This window comes from Triturus cristatus, chromosome 5_2 (genome assembly GCF_964204655.1).
Source record: "Triturus cristatus chromosome 5_2, aTriCri1.1, whole genome shotgun sequence".
NCBI lineage: Eukaryota > Metazoa > Chordata > Amphibia > Caudata > Salamandridae > Triturus > Triturus cristatus.
The window spans coordinates 699,673,665-699,686,727 of record NC_140588.1 but is presented as its reverse complement, the minus strand read 5'-3'; the positions used below and the strand labels follow the sequence as shown (position 1 = coordinate 699,686,727).

The 13,063-nt window shown below is 45.0% G+C and overlaps 1 non-coding gene across 1 annotated transcript; it reads left to right on the top strand.

Moving 5' to 3' along the window:
- Positions 1-8,063: 8,063 nt before the first annotated feature.
- TRNAV-UAC (transfer RNA valine (anticodon UAC)) lies at positions 8,064-8,136 on the top strand. Its single transcript has one exon. It is a non-coding gene; the product is annotated as a tRNA-Val (tRNA).
- The last annotated feature ends 4,927 nt before the right edge of the window (positions 8,137-13,063 follow it).

Here is a 13,063-nt window from a genome sequence, read left to right as displayed (position 1 = left end):
TTGGGCTGTTTCCAAATTTAAAACTTATCTCTGGGGCTGTCCATTTACAATCTTTACCGACCATATACCTCTTGTCTACCTTTTAGAAGGGGATGGCCTTGGTAAAGCTTCTGCTCGCCTTGTACATATTCTCTCTAAATTACAGGAGTACAATTTCACCATTAAATATATTCAAGGCTGGAAAATTTCCGAGCTGACTGTCTTTCTCGACATCCTTTACCTTTAACTGGTGACACTATTGACGATTTTGACTGGGTTGTTGCATCCATTGATGCTTCTTCCATTTCTAATGGTACTATTTCAGTAAAGGATTGGATTGAAGCCTCTTCCAATGATCAGACTCTTAAAAAAGTTACCAATTTCATCATTAAAGGGTGGTCTTCCATTCGTAATATTCCAAGGAATTACGATCTTATGCTCACGTTGCATCGGAGTTGTCATTAAAAAATGACATTTGCACTAGGAATGGTTGCTTCATTCCTCCCTGTTCTCTTAAGAATAGAATCATTTCTATTGCACATGTAGGCCATCTTGGAGTTACAGCCACTTGTAAAAAAAATCAGAGAAAATTACTGGTGGCCTTCATTGAATACTCATGTCTCCTCTTTTATAGATGTTTGTCCTCAATGTGTTATCTCGGACAAGCATTGGAAAACCACTCAGAATCCTCTTCGTCCAGTTCCTCTTCCAGACAGCCCCTGGTCAAAAATTGCTTTAGATTTTGCAGGTCCCTTCATTCTTTTGCCAAACTCTTCAAAATTTCTACTAGTACTAATTGATTATTTTTCAAAATGGATATATTATTCCTTTGTGGATTCAGCTTCTACTCATTGTGTGTTGCAATTTCTCAAGTCTGTGTTTTCACTTGAAGGTCCTCCAAAAGAGTTGGTGACTGATAATGGGACCCATTTTGTTTCACATGCCATAAAAGATTTTTTGAATTCTATGGATGCCAAACATATTCAATTAGCTCTATACAGTCCTGCAGCTAATGGTCTTGTTGAAAGGGCCAATCGTTTTTTGAAGGAAGGAATTCAAACTGCTATTTCGTCTGGTTTAGATGTTAACCTTTTTCTTAAAGAAAAGGTTAATTCTTACCACATTTCGTGTCACTCTACAACAGGTTTCACACCCTTTGAGTTGTTGAGGGGTAGGAAATGTCATACTTTACTCTTACCTTCTTGGTTAGAGAAGTACTCCTCCTTTTCTAACAATATCAGTGATTCAAAGAAAAATGAAAGTATACGTCAAACTGTCACTTTGGCACAAAATAAGCAAAAGTTTCATTTTGATGTTCGGAAACATTCTCAATTTAAAGATTTTATTCCTAATTCATGGGTTTTAATTAAAAAACCTTATAGTGTCAAGAAAGGTGAATCTTCCTTTAACTCTCCTTACAAGATCATAAAAGTTGGTCTTAGTTCTTGTCTTCTTCAAGATGGAACATGGTGGAGCAAGAATAGATTTGTTTCTATCTCAGAAGAACAAGCCAAGATTTATTTCAAAACTGCAGTTATTTCTGATTCAGAGGATTACATTTTATTTGAGACTCCGGTCTCTTCCTCTAACACTTCCAACTTAGTTCCTCAGAGTAATACGTCCATTTCTGTACCTCAGGGCAATTCTGTCAATCTTAGTCCTTCAACAAGTCCTTCTTGTTGTTATTCTAACTTGGCTTCCAGAAGGATTTGTAGGCTACCTGCTCATTTTAAGGATTTTGTTATGTCATAAAAATGTATAAAGAATATTGTACTTAATTTGAATTGATTAGTTTGTTAATGCATAAATTATTATTTGTTTAAAATGTCAATTGTAAATATTTATAAAAATATCTTTGTAACTTTTGTTTCTCCTACAAAGGGGAAGATGTGTAACATTCTCTTTAGTCTTTCTTTATTTTCTCTTCTCCTCTCTGTATTCTAGAATACTTCTTGGTATTCTAGAATACTTTCTGTCTTTGTATTCTGGCTTGCCTCTCTTCAAAGAGGGTCCTTTGATTGAATACTTCAAATAAAGAAGAATTACTCTACCATCAGATTCAGAGGCGATGTATTCGATCCTACAGTCATGTGGTACAATATTTCACTCTTTTGCTTTCTTTTGCATCCTCGTTTGCTTCTTCTGACACCAACTTCCACAAACTCTTAGGACTGTACTGGCCTTTGCAATACACTCTACTGAAAAGTGTCTTGGCAGTATCCTCCCCCAATCCATTGATGGTTTATGAATGGCGAGGAATTCACACAGGCTCTGGTTGCAACATTTCTTGGTCAGAGCGGGGAGTAAAGGGTTAGATGCCTTGACACCCTCACGGTTGAGTAGTCGCGCTTTATAACAATGCTGATTGATTGAGAAGTCCAGCCACTGCCTGCCATTTCCTGAGCACGCCGGCCATAACCCTGCCTCCGTAATAATGTTATAATTTGAAGAAAAATTATGCAAATCCATTTGAATTCTCAGTTCTCAAAAACAGAATGAAGCAAGACATTGCAGTGTTTTAGGTTCTTAAAAAAAGCAATGACTCGCGTTGCAACAAATATTTACTTTCCCGTCTTTTTGACAGCCTAGTACCTTACGTTTTGTTGTGGATAAGATGTGAAAGTTTAATTATTTTAACCCACTAGGCTTGAACACAAAACACTGGCATCATTTGCTCATGCAAAAAAAAAAACTACAGTCGGATCGGCGTCGCAGCTTTGTGCAAAAGACCCGTGGGAAATGCTTAATCCATGTGCGCATCCCCCTCCCCACGCAAATCTCACCCCCTGTAAAATCTCACCCTTTGCACCTTCTCGCTGAGTGCATCTGAGCGCCACACCATCTCCCTCCTCAGTCTGTCTCCATCACCTCTGCGTCTTCCCCAGTCTACAGCACACCGAGGACACCCTCCAGATCTTCTCCAAAAACTATTTCTGGTCCCTTAGTTTGACCTCTTTTATCCACCCCTGCATACCCCCACCCCTCCTCCACCGCACCTTGAACCCCTGCACGGGTTCACAGTCCAGCCTCACAGCCTCTCTCCCTGCAGCACCTCACGCCTCACCGTAACCTGAGCCTCGCAGTGTTGTCTCTCCCTCTCTCACCTCACACGGAGTCATCCCTCGATCACCTCGCAAACTCACAGTCCCTCCCCTCCGTCATCTTGCACCCTCACCCCTCCATCACCTCCACCCCTCCGTCACAGCGCACCCTCACAGCCGCACCCCTGCATTAAACTACAGCTTTCACTCGGCTTTCACTCTGCGGCGTCTCACCCCATCCTCCTCTCACGTTCTCTTCCTCTCTCAGCCCACCCTCACAGTGTCACCCCTGTATCACCACGAACCGTCTCGCCCACCGACACTCCCTCCCTGCAGTTATACAGCCTCACATCCTTACTGTGTGTAGCCTCCCCCCTCGACCTCACAACTCCTACTCTTCCATCCCCCACCCTGTCTCACCCACCAACTGTCTCACCCCACCCTGTCATACCTCCCAGCCTCGCATCGCCCCCTCTCTCACCTCACCCTCAGTCATATCCCTCACCTGTCACCCCCTGCACGCTCTCACCCTCCACTCTCCCCTCATAGTCTCGCTTCCTTCCCATTGCATCTCTCACCCCTGCATCAGCTCCTCCCCTGCCTCACCCCACCCTCACACCCCTGCCTCACCCTACTCTCTTTTCACCACCCTCTGAGTGTCACTCTGCATCCTCCCTGTCCATCCTGTCTTCCCCTTCATCCCTCCCTGTGTCTCAACCCCCTCACACCCCACATCACCCCCCCACACACTCCTAGTGCCTGACCCCATTCACTTTGAAAGTTAGCAGTGTTTGCTGCATCTTGTGATTGACCCCTAGAGCCCTCACCCTGCCTGTCGGTGCTGCTGGGAGCCATGCAGTAATAAAGGATTCGCGATCATCAGTAAATTCAGTTATGCTTTAATATAGTCGAAGAGCTGTACCAGCTTGCATACAGCTTCAGTCACAAAAACCAACTGTCCGCATATCTAAATAATACATTCCACAATGACCATATAACATTCTAAAATGACATATGTAAACTCTGAACTTACATCATAGGGAATGTTAAGTAGATGAAAACACTAAGAATGAAAACACAACACATGCCTGCCCTCCTCCGGAGCGGATTCCTCACTCTGCCTTAAACATCTACCCTTTGGGACTGCCCTTGTACTCGGCACCATTGCCCTGCACCTTCCCACAGGGGGCAGGAGCACCCCTACGCCCGAGGAGCCCTCGGGAGGGTAAATTGACCAGAGAGGAACTTTTCATTTGAGGAGGGAGGGGAGTTTAAAGGGCTGAGGATGACGTCCCACGGGAAGCTGCAGAAGGAGCGAGGGGTGCTGGCGGAATACAAGAGCCAAGTCAAAGGTGAGTGCCCCCCCACCCCAGGGGTAGGTGTGTGTGTGTGTGTGTTTGAGGCCTAGGGAAGGGGGGGGTAGCTGTGGTGTCCATGAGCAGGAAGAGGTACAGACATCCCTATGCTGTGAGGTCTACATACCTCTCTCAGTGCATCTCAACCTCCTGCGGCCAGAGACTGAGGTCTACACAGCTGTCAGTGCATCTCCTGCACCCTGCTGCAAGAGAACTGTGGCCTATACAGCTCTGTTAGTGCATCTCAAGCCCACTACTGCCAGAGACTAAGGTCTACACACCTCTCTGTGCATCTCACCCCTGCTGCCAGAGACTGAGGCCTTATCATACACCTCTCTGTGCATTACAACCCCCCTGCTGCCAGAGAACTGAGGCCTACACATCTCTCTTAGTGCATCTCAAACTGCAACACCTATTCCATTGTAATGCGTGTACCAAGGTGTGCATATTAATGCACACCTTGTAGGTTTTATAAACACATAAAGTTAAAGCATTTTAATTACAATGAAAATAGCTCTCAACATCTTGGAAATAAAATAAATATCTCACTTACATAAGTTTATGCTATTGAATTAGAAATCCATTATATTTATGTTGTTAAAATGAAAAATCACATTAATAAAAGCCATTACCATTTCCAATGCCAATAGCTCACACTCGTGTAAATGCGATGCTCAGATCTCAACCATGCAATGCAGGCCTGGGCAATCTTAAGTATCACACTAGCCAAACGGAACATTGCACAGCACTGGGGGCACCAACGATTTCCTCACATGGGCAGTGATGCCGCGACCTGAACTGCGCCATAGTCGCCAAAAAGGCAGTTTCATCCACAGAGGTTGCCCACGAAAATGGACGCGGGTGTGGGGAAAATGGAACGCCTTCAGGGGAAATATATACGACCCACCACCCGAGGACTCAGAGCCGGACTTAAGTGACTGAATGTATTCACCTAGGGTGGAGCCACACACAGGACTTTTGGAGGTGCGGGAGGCGGGGATGAAGATAATTATGTCTGTGTATATCTTTCGGATTTTCGGTGGTATTGAGAAGTGTGTCATTCGGTAAAATAACTGTGACAGTTACTGACAAAGGAATGCTTTACTCTCTGTGTATAGCACTTATAATAAAAAAAATGATTAAAAAAAAATTTGAAAAGTAAATGCGATGCAGTAGAATTTGCATTTGCAAAACTTTTAGCTATTAGCATTTTAAACTACAATGCCTTTTATTTGTTTTACAAAAGAAAACCAAACAAAAAAACAATGTCATTTACAAGGCCATTTACTCAAAACAATGTCACTGCGAGACCTATTGCATTGTAAATGCTTGTTTCCCTTGTGGACTGTTCCCATTGGGAGTAGGGTCAAGACTGATTTGCATATGGCTGGGTCCAAACTGGAATGGCATGGTGAGCAAAGAAACGATGGATTTAGGCCCAGATCTCTGTACTGGGGCGAATGTATAACATTGTTCAGCATTCTGTTCATCAATTGTTATTTTTGCATTTGTCACCCCGAGTGGGACGGGTATGCCCAGACGTGGGTCCCGTGCTCTCCATGTCACTGGAGTCAAGCTATCCTGGCTAAAGAGGGCTGAAAGCCTGAAACCGGTCCTAGGGTGCTCGTTTCCAGTCCAGAGAGGACCTGGCCTGGCAGTTTGGGCTTGACTGTTCCCATTGGGCGCAGGGTCAAGACTGATTTGCATATGGCTGGGTCCAAACTGGAATGGCGTGGCAAGCACAAAAACAATGGATTTAGGCCCAGATCTCTGTACTGGGGTAAACGTATGACATTGTTCTGCATTCTGTCCATCAATTGCTTTTTTTGCATTATTTACAAGGCAGCATTAAGCCACTTAACGCGGGTTAACGCTGCCTTCTAAATAAGGCCCCCTTTCACGCTATGCTTAGCATGAAAGGGGAGGCAAGTGGGTGTTGCGGTGGGAGTTCCGCTGCAACACCTATTGATTTTGACGCTGCCCCTATTTACACGGGTGGCATAAATAGGAGGCAGCGTTAAAATTAAGTCCAGGGAAAACCTGATCTTAACTTGGCGAAACGAGGAGAAATGCTTTATTTCTCCTCGTTTTTGCTTTGTCAATGCAGCACACATGGAAAAAGCAATACGCCTTGTATTGTTATGTGTAGGAAGGTGTCCCTGCCTGCACACAAACAATCTTTTAAAAAAATTACATTTTGTAACTTCCATGTGTGCTGTATTAAGCATCACACATAGAAGTGACAAAACTGCATTTAAAGATTGTTTATGTGTAGGAAGGGACATCTTCCCCTGCACGCACACACCGTTGCACTATTGTCCAAGGGTGGCTGTGTTGGCTCTAAGCTGCTAAACTTCGCAGCAGCGTTCTTGCAAATATGGTGCAGCCTTGCATTTCTTAAGTGACGGAGTGAGGCATTAAGCCATGACGGTTAACGCCTCACTCCGCCACTTCTTTGTACATATGGCCCAGAGATCCATCAGATACTAGGTTCTATCTGTGGCTGGAATTCACAAAAGAAAACAAGTGGCGCCCGTTGCTCGCACATAAGGTCGTAAGAAAATACGCCCTTCCGTTAAGAATAACCACGTAAAACAAATTCGTAAAGTACGCCTAGTCCTAGTTAAACGTAATACCAATGAAACGGTTTTGAGAAAAGTGGGAATCACGGTACACCAATATAAAGAAGCACATGTTTGTCATCCGCTGTGGTTCTCTCCGCAAGGGAACCAGAAGACACCGAATTTAACCAAGAGATTAAAAGCGAATGTTTAAGATAACTTTAAGCGCAGCTGCATGTTAAAGATCATGACGAGCACCACATCACGCCCACAACAGATCCCTCCCTCCCTGTAGCACGCGCACTGAGAAATATCCAGCCTCTCTCTCCAGTTTGGGTGGGCAGAAACTTGCTGCACCTGCGGCCGAAGCTTTAAACACTAGACCGCATTTCAACTCTTGAGAAAAACATTTGGAAACCTCGCGTCGACCACATTCGGTGTGGAAACTCGTCAACAGAAGTTACCGCTACCAAATGCCTCTTGGCGAATTAAGGATCACTGAATTTTGCGTCAGGATGTCGCCATGCCTGACCAAAGCACGTCCACAAGTAGGACGCCGTTTTCTCGGTCGTATAATTTAATATGGTGTATGAGATAGGGTTTCATCTTGATGGCATGGATATTGAAAAGGGACTATCGTTGCGCAGTTTTTCAAACCTCTCAAATGCTGCGACCAAGTAGGAAGGAGCTGTATAACTGTTTCAGTGGAGCTTTCGCTGGAATGCACGGCTTGTATTTGTTCTTTCATTAGAGTGCACGGCTTTTATTACAAGAGGCTTTCGATTCTTTTGAGCTCAGGGGTGCCAGTTTCTCTGTATTGTGCAAAATGTATACATAAGTGAACGCTTCTCAATTGAAAAAGGTGCCGATTGCTTAAAAACGTGCGTTAGGAAGGCAAGCTGTCGTAAAGCAATATTTTTGTTGAGCTGAAATGGCAAGACCCCAATTGAGCGTAATTTAGAAGACCAATGTGCGAGCTGACACTTTGTGTTTGAAATATAAATATTTTGTATCTAGACGAGTGAGGGGCGTTTGAGCGGGCCAGATGTAATATAAACATATTTTTTTTGACATAATTTCGTGCTGCAGAGTTATACATACCGTACTGCAACCACTGCGAGCATGTTGGTTTCATAGTGTAGCGGTTATCACGTCTGCTTTACACGCAGAAGGTCCTGGGTTCGAGCCCCAGTGAAACCAGTTCTTATTTTGTTTTTGATATATATATATATATATTTTTTTTTTTGACGGTTTGGTTTGTACTTTTTAACTCAATTGATGGCCGCTGGATGTGTTATAGGTTGATGGGTAAAAAAAAACTATAGGAGAGGTTTAGTTGCCTGTGCCATAGTGTCAGGTGCTAGTTAATTTTAAAAGACCAATGCGGCATTTTAGACTTAGTTCATACGTGACAACATTTTTTGCGAGATTTAGATAAAAACGGGGCATAATCACTTGCAACTTTGAATCGAAGAGGAGGCAAGATTAAATACTACGTGCACACAAGACAATTGTTACAGACTTATTTATTATACAGCAAGTGATTTACATCTATTAAAATAAAAACGGAATCGTGTGCAAAAGAAAAATGCCTTCATTTTACATGTACGGTTACAGGCTTTTTTTGAGAAAAGCTTTTCATTGCCTTATACCACTAAGTAATCACCGGGGCTAAATCATAGGCTGCGGTGGCTCAGTGCCCGTTTTATGCGCCTTCGGAGTGTAAATTGATTTAATTAAACCCCAAATTTACCTGAGTTAACCTTTGTTTTCCGACACTACAGCTGGGAAATAGCGAGCAGGTTTACTTTGCCATGGACGTCATTTGCAGAAAGTGAGGGGTCCCTAGCTGTGACCTCTAGCTTGCTTCCTGCTACTTCCTTCCTGCTACTTCCTTCCTTTGCGATCCCTGGCCACGGAGCAAAACTTTTGCCTCTGAGCAGTGGTCGAAGTGGGGGGAAAAAAAGTAGGGGAACTGTGGGCGGAAAATCAGAGGGCGGGAATAACCCAAGGATTGGCTCAGTGGGCGGAGCCAAAGATGTGGCCAGAATGCGCAAATATCCCAATTGTATGTCAGGACAGGAGGCTCCGATTATGCTTTCTCATTTCTTTATTAGAAATGCTCAGCAGCCAATTAGAAAACAGTAGGTAAATAAAAAATACAGTACCCATGAACACCAGGGTATCACGTGACCAACCACAGAGAACCATATTATAAAAGGTCATGAAGAAAGTATCGTATCCTCTTTCTTTGCTGCTCCGCAGCCAGTTAGGTGCTTCATTTTATATTATTTAATTACTGCTTGGTAAAGTTCTATTGCTGACTGTATTATTAGCGCTCGTGCTTTCTTGGTATTCCGCGCGCTCTGTAAGCGGCTTGGGCTGTTCACGGCTTTCGTTTTTCGCCGCTTCTGTGCGCGTTTAGCGGGGGCGTTTTAAAGCATTTGGTGGAGCGGGAGAAGGGGGCTGAAGGACTCGCGCTGTGCGCGACCTCCTTTTTTATGTCTACGGCGGGCGGCCATTTTAAGGCTTTTCTTCCGTGTTTCACGGAGATTTGGCATAACGAAGGTTGTTTCTCCTCAACATCTGCCCACAGCCTCGCGTTTTCTGCCCCATTGACGCCTTTTGCTCAGGAAAATTGCATTGGGCTGTACAAATAAGCATAGGCTCTGCCTAGAGTGTTATTTTTCAGCAAGCCCTCCCTCCACATTTAATTATTAACAGTGTGTGCAGGTTTTTAGGTCTCGCCTGAACCAGCGCATGCGCTGGTCTGTCGAGACTTATTGAGAGGGCTCCAAAAAGTGCTACCAGGCCAGCCTAGAGCTACAGTGCATGTGCGCGGGCGCGCGCGCGCCACGCTTTACCGCGATTACTTTCACTTTAGCGGCCGCATGGCCGCTTTGATGTTTGATCGCGATCACTTTCACTTTTGCGGCCTCACGGCCGCTTGGCATAGCCAATAGGTCTCGCCTTTGGGACCTTATAAGTGTTTAGTTATGCAATTGTTGCATGGCTAAACACTTATAAGGTCCCAAAGGCGAGACCTATTGGCTATGCCAATGCTTGTTTCCTGTACTGTTGGCTTGCTGAGGGTTTTTTTCACTCCCCCTGCATTGTGCCTTTGGCCTTTTAGAACTTTGTCATCTTGTGGGCATTACTGTAACACTTTGTGTCACTATGAATGAATATTTGGATGAAGATGACTACTTTTATGAGGATGACGCCTCTGGATTTTCGGAGCATGATTTGGTTGAGGCTTTAGACCAGGGTGTGCAACACTCAGTTAATAAGGCACTTGCTTGTGCTATCAACCCCTTGAAACGTCATTTGACTCATTACGCCAAAAAACAGGGCTGGTTGCCTTCCACACGTACGTCTTCTAAGTCTCCTATTAATCCTCATAAATCGGACTTTAAGAGATTGGCCAAAACTTTAGCCTCTGATCAGTCTTCCAAATTGGCCTTGGGGGGCGCTTCGGCATCCACCAGCATTGTCACGGACACTGACGGTACGCATTCCTCAGCTTCCACTGATCAGGTTGTTCCTCCGCCTCGCAAGAAGTCGCGTAAGGAGCATTATGTGGATGCTCCTACACATCCTCCAGTTTTAACTTTTGAGCCTTCGGATATTTTTCATCCTCATTCTTCTTCATGGCTTCCATCCCCTGCTGTGGCGGAGTATGTTCAAGCTCATATCCGGCAACCCTTTGAGAAGGATGTCAGGGCCCGCCTTCGGTCCGAGTGCCCGTGTCTGGATCTCGCCGACCATTTAGCAGATACTCCAGAGATTGATCCAACAATGGTTTCCTTTTTTCAAAAAATATGCAAAAGACCCCAAAAAGGGTCTGGATAGATCCTGGCGCTCCTGTCAGGACAAATTGCTGGATTTGCTAGGGCCACTTACGAAGATTTTAGACCTCGGGTTTTCAGCCAAAGAGTCTTCTGCCCTTGTTAACCCTGATGAACTTATTGAATGGGCTCAGAGGGCTATTTGCCAGTTGGGTAATGCCAACTGTGCAATTTCCATTGAGCGACGCCGTTCCATTCTCCTTAAATTGGATCCTAAACTGGCGGAGCTCTCCTCTTCCGAGTCCGGCCCTTTAGCTCAGGGGCTTTTGTTCGGACATCCATTTTTTTAAAGAACTGACGAAGTTTGTGGCAACTTTCAGTGGCCTTGATAAGGCTCAAGCTTCGTTGCGGCGAGCATTTCGACCAGTTTTTGCCAGGGCCGGACGACATCGGGGACGTCGGCTGTGGCTCTCACAATTCCCAGAGGGGATTCCAGTCCCAAAGAGGCGGTGGTCAGGATTCAGGCTACAGCTTCCGTTCTCAGTTCTATCCCTCTCGCAAAGGGAGAGGACAATATAGAAAGGGACGTTCCGGCGGAAATCAAGGTGGCTACCAGGATTCCAACACTTCAGGTGAGCTTGATTCCAGCTTCCAATGTTGTTCTGGGGGGCCATACTTGGCTCACATTAAATCACTGACTGCAATCACTGACTGCCATGCAATGTTGGCGTGTTTTACTTGCCATTGTTGTGTTTGACTGCCCTCTTGACTGACATGCCTACAACTCCCATAATGCATTGGGTGTATGAGGGAAAACATGGACTGGAGTTTGACCTGTATCCTGGGGGTATGTGCACAACTGAACAGTACTTAGACGTGTATGGTTGCATGCATCTTACCTTGTGTGGTACTAGCCGCGCAGGATGTGTCCAGCTGGGTCAGTCCCACCACTGCCTCAGGCTGGATTGTCGCCTCCACCAGGTCCTCCAGTGCTGTGTTGTCGGGTACTCTAGCTAGGCCCCCTCCTGTACTCATTGCCTCCTTAAGCCTTTCTGCGATTCGCTCCTTGGCCCGGCTATGCAGGTCGTACCACCTCTTCTTGAGTTCATCTATGCTGCGGTGTGAGACACCCACAGCATTTACCTTGCTCTTTATACGCAGCCATATCCTGTATTTTTCTGTCTCTGGCACTTTGAGTGAAAGTTTTCCAAAGAACTTGTCATGGCTCTTGGACACCTCCTCAATGAAGTTTTCAAGTTCTCGTTCACTGAATTTCAGTGTTCTCTTTCTGGGCGTGGCACTCTCCCCTGATGTTGTCTGATCCATTCTGGTGCACAGAAAGTTACAGCAAACAGACTTGGGTGATGTATCAGCTTAGCTCCAGCACTCTGCTTCCTCCTCTCACTTCCTCTGGGCCCTGAATGAAGCATGGGCTGGATGGCTTCCTGGTTGTGATGTCATCAGCATGCTTCCAATGCGACACGCTTTTTGCGAACTCGCAATTTGCGAAATCGCTAATTGCGATTTCGCTAAACTAATTGCAAATTCGCTAAATGCAAAATTGCAAAAGGTGTTTTTCGGATTTTGCGCGTCTCTTTTGGGAAATCGCTATTCACGTCTGCGATTGTTACTGAATCGATAATTTTGCGAGAACGGGTTCATGCATTGCGGATAGCGTTTTCTAAATTGCGATTCCTTATTATTCGCAATTTAGGAATCGCTATTTCTGATTTTGATGCATGTACCCGATAGTCCCTTGAAGTAAAGGAGGCTGAACATATTTGATCCCAAGCAATCCTAAAACTTTCTTCTCTCAAAATGTGTGACTACAGGGAGCCTCTTACCCCATTACCCAATAAACAGATATGTAGGCCATGTGGGTGCACTTGCAAAACTCTATTCCACTATTCTCACTAATTGTGTGTGAGCATGTTATACACCGTTTTTAAACATATTTTGAACAATTGGATTTATCTTTTGTCTGATGTGCCTTTTAAATGTGAATGTTGGAGAGGAGTTGGCCTAACGGCTAGGGCGCTCGACCTCAGACCTGGGGAACTGGGTTCGAGTCTCGGCAATGACGCTGAGCTTCCTGTAATTCTGGGCAAATCACTTAATCTCCCCGTGCCTAACAACACATGAATGTGTGTCCTCATGTAACATAACTGGTGCTATGTAAAGCGATCTGATACCTGATTCGGATTCGGGTCAAGTTCGCGCTACATAAAACTCTGCAAAAAAAAAATGTGTGTGTGTGTAATTCCTAAGCCGTAGCTTGAGCGCTCCGCTTACAAACGCGTTAAGCCCGCCTTCTCACACTAGGTGAGTAGGGTGTGGGT